The 4,190-nt window shown below is 48.1% G+C and overlaps 1 protein-coding gene across 1 annotated transcript in view; it reads left to right on the top strand.

Moving 5' to 3' along the window:
• Positions 1 to 886: 886 nt before the first annotated feature.
• Positions 887 to 4,190, top strand: part of LOC138609594 (ras-specific guanine nucleotide-releasing factor RalGPS1-like) — a 64,813-nt gene continuing 61,509 nt past the window's right edge. Inside the window, exon 1 of the mRNA XM_069682200.1 lies at positions 887 to 999. The gene's annotated coding sequence lies outside the window, so the exon portion shown is untranslated. The remainder of the gene's footprint in view (positions 1,000 to 4,190) is intronic.

Below are 4,190 nucleotides of genomic sequence, written 5' to 3'. Positions count from 1 at the left end.
CTGTTCCTGTAACTTTAACCCAGAATGTCTTTAATTACTCAGTTCATTAAATATTTGTTTACATTTTAACATATTTATTTCAGATTTACAAAGAATCAACAGTTTGGGGAAAATCTGAATTTTTTTGGGGACACACTCCGTTTGGACTTGTGATTCAGCACCGACAGACACTAAAACAGAACTCATGTCTGCCAGGAGAGAAACTACAGAGAACAGGTTAAAGCCAGTCGGCCCTCATATAGAAGATTAATGTGACATCATTCATGACACGTATAAAGCAAGGCGAGGCTTTAGAGCTCTTTAGTAGTAAGCTTTTTATATTACTTTACATGTAATCTTACTAACGGTGACTGTGGTAACTGCTGTTATTGTATAATTCTAATGAAGAGGTAAAATATACCTGACAGGTACATTACAGGAGTCCCGCTGACACTAAGCGCTCTGTGACTGCATTAAAATGTCTGCAGCACCTTCAATAAATCGGGTGTTTGTTGTGAACCAGTCTTGACTCTCTAAATAACGAGCCTCCGAGCAGCCCGTGAAGGCATCACAGATGCACCTGCGTCTTAAGGACGCTGGCTTAGAGCCGTTCTGTGATTGGCGGGCTGTGGATGTGGGTGGGCCCTGTGCTGTGAGCGGAGCGGGTGATTAGACGGAACACCTGGCTGTCAGGCTCACAGCGCCTACCTGTCACTTCCTGCTGTCGCCTTTTATTCATTTTCACTTCTTTATTCGACACGAGCTCGTTTTCACGTCACGGCCGTGTGTGTATGACTCCGGCTCATGAATCCCGCACGGTTCGCGGACCCTGCAGTGCACACGTTACGACCTTGGCTCCATGTTCGGCTCAAAGGAGGAGTAGCCCCCCCCCGGACTGCTGGAAATCACCGCTCGGTTTAATTAGCCTCCGTGCTGCTCTGTAATGTGAACTCTTCATCTTCGTCTTCATCAAAACACCGAGAGAGCGGCGGCACACAGAGCGACACTGCCCGGGGAAAGGTAGGAGCCGAGCGGGGAGAGGAGGCAGCGGGGCTCGGTCACACAGCAGCAGCAGGCCCGGCTGTGTGAGGGGCTGTGTGTGGGGCTGTATGAGGGGCTGCTGGGGGGTCATTTGGACGGTAAACTCGCTGTCAGACCGTCGTGACAGGACTCTCTGATGGAGCCTGATTCATTAACATGGCTGCTGTGTTTACGTCTGTCTGTGAATCTCAGCTATCAAAACACGGTGTGAGCTGCAGGGCCGGAACCCGTGTTTACAGGGCCCGAGGCACAGCAGGACCCCCCACCTGCACCTGCACCATCACTGAACCTCACTTGTAGTGTCACAAACAGAACACTGCAACATGTACCTGACAGTGTTTGATGCTTCTCTAGGTCACCTGGAAAGAACTCTAAAGAAAGAAGCAGTGACGTTCTCTGTAGTCAGACTGCTGTGAGATTATTCAGAATGGGAAGAGTTCCAGTTTGTTGGCCAGTGAAATATGGAACTGGACTAAAATCAGACCCGTTATTTGTGCTTAGCAGCGATCAGGACGCTGCTTTCTGAAACTAATACATTTACTAAAGATGGTCCAACATTTGTTCCTGCCCAGTCCGACTCCAACACTGAGTCTCTTCTTATTGGAGGACAAACACTGAGTGCTGACTCTGTGACTCCCTCTGCTGGCAGCACGGTGATATTGGTCACATGATGAACACCTTGCGATCAGTTCTTCTCTGCAGCTCTTAAACAGCAGCAGTAGTTTATATCATCGCTGTGCAGGCTGGTGTTTCAAAGAAGAAGAAACGAGGACATTTTTCTCGGCACTTATAAATGGTGGTATTGGATGGTTGCGTTGACAGGTGTGCTCGCTGATACCTGTTTGATGCTGCAGCACTGACATTTCAGATTGTCGTACCTGTAATTGAACAGCAGCTTGATAACGTTTTGTTCATCCCCTCAGGCTCAGTGCTCTTCATGATTTGTTCTGTAAAATAAGTTAATAATAAACACACAGATATCAGTTTATCTGTGATCGGCTTAGTCAGGCTGGCAGATCGATCAGCCTGTCTAATACGCTGAGCTCTGAAGCAGAGGAGGGCGATGAGGGGTCAATGGTTCTGAGACCGACCAGAAGGATGTTCTAAAAGCTGATTTTAACCTCGAGTGTCACAACAAAGTGAAGCGAGAGCGATTGATTGATTGATTGATTAGTTTAGTTCTTAGAGAAAATAAGTCAAATAAGTGAAACGTCATGTAGTCAGCTGCTCTCTGGTGTCTTCTCTGCGGTGAACATCGGGACGTCTCAGGACCTCGTCCTCAACACTGAGCCATGTTTTTTACTCTTTTCTGACATTTGATAAACCAAACGACTCATCGATGAATCCGGAAAATGATTGATTACTCAAAAACTCGTGAGTATAACAACTGTGATTCAAAGTCACAAAGTGTCTCTGATGTTAGGGTTAGATATTATCGTTACTGCAAACCTGCTCTTCATCGCTTTTAACAATTGATCGCTTCGTCTATAAAAAGTTTGTCGTTGTCCGACACGTCGACGTGTTCTCGGTGAGTAAAACCGAACACAGCAGAGGCTGTGTGACTCTTTAACTGGATCAGTGAGTGAAACGTCTGCAGGTGAAGGACACACAGTGTGAGTGACAGCTGACAGGTGTCCGTCACTCTCAGTCTGCGCTCATTTAAACATGAAGTCAGACTGATGAGGTGTCAGTGCAGTCTGATCATCAGCTGAACATCCCTGTGTTAAACACAGAGGCTCACTGTGGGGCACACTTCCTGTTTCCTACTACAGACAGGAAGCTGCCGTTACCATGGATACTGACGGCTGCATCACTGCCAGAGCTTTAGATTCACATCAGCATGCACTCACTCAGCAGCAGGAGTCCCTCTGAAGTACATAAAAACTACATGTTCCAGAAGGAGCTGCTGCTCCTGTCACTCCTTTATTAGCAGCCTCGTTCAGGTGTTCTCACCTGGTCAGGCTGCTTCAGGACAAACTGTGGGAGGTGTGGGGAAACTCTGTGATGTGTGAATACACTGATCAATATGACGACACGAAGAGTGATGACCGATATGAAAGAGTGAATGTTAACGGTAGCTGCGTCCTTCACTTTCAAAGATTTTGGATTCAGCTCAATCGAATCGTTTTTTTAAACAAGTGTAACGTTAGCTAAAGGGGCCTTGAAACTTCCAACTATCTTTAAATAACAGGTCAAGTTACGTGACGTTAGTTATGATAGCTAGTTAGCCCGCTAGCTACCTGTTGCTGTCTCGTTTCAGCTCGGCCTCAGCGTCCGCACAGGCTACGACTCCTCCTCCGCAGACCGATGCAGCCCCTGAACTGAGACACAGCTTTACGTTTGTTAGTCTGCCTGCATGTTTTATACATTATGTTTGCAACGCGTCCCTCCTGAACCCAACATCAGTCCAAACGTCTGCTGGCTGTAAAGTGTGACAGCCGTTACACCCAGGGCTCCGTGTGATGGCTTACAGTCACACATGCAGAGTGAGAGAGCACGGCCTGTTCACAGAGAGTAATGGTTCTTATTCATGCGATGTGTTGGTTGTTAATAATGAAATAGTGATTGACAGCCTGAGGGTGTACTTAATGACACACTGGTTTGTGGGCGTGGCCTCGGCTCTCAGTAGCTGTAGGCAGCTCGGGCTGCTTCGGGAGCAGCACTAGTGCTTAATGAGACGAGTCAGAAGTTCTCACATGTGGAGCGTTTAAGTCACATGACTGATCAGCTGACCCTCGCTGTGAGTTACTAACAGCCCTTTAATCACTTATTGTGTCCATACAGCACGGACGCCCAGCACGGTGACAAGCTGACATCAAAGTACAACAACACATCTACTGTCTCCCTCCTGCTCCTCCTCCTCCTTGTCTTTCTCCTCCTCCTCCTCATCTTTCTCCTCCTCCTCATCCTCCTCCTCCTTGTCCTCATCCTCCTGCTCCTCGTCTTTCTCCTCCTCCTCCTCGTCTTTCTCCTCCTCCTCGTCCTCATCCTCCTCCTCCTCGTCTCTCTCCTCCTCCTCATCTTCCTCCTCCTTGTCCTCATCCTCCTCCTCCTCGTCTTTCTCCTCCTCCTCATCCTCCTCCTCCTTGTCCTCCTTGTCAGCTGAGCAGCTCAGTGGGAGGTGTGCTGTGGACTGAGAGCAGCTGAGAGCTGCAGATGTTTGAGGACGA

Source organism: Semicossyphus pulcher, unplaced genomic scaffold, assembly GCF_022749685.1.
Source record: "Semicossyphus pulcher isolate SPU_LCO1_2020_fin unplaced genomic scaffold, fSemPul1.0.p SCAF_52, whole genome shotgun sequence".
Classification (NCBI taxonomy): Eukaryota; Metazoa; Chordata; class Actinopteri; order Labriformes; family Labridae; genus Semicossyphus; species Semicossyphus pulcher.
Note: the sequence above shows the minus strand (reverse complement) of the source record. Positions and strands in the feature narration are given on the sequence as shown.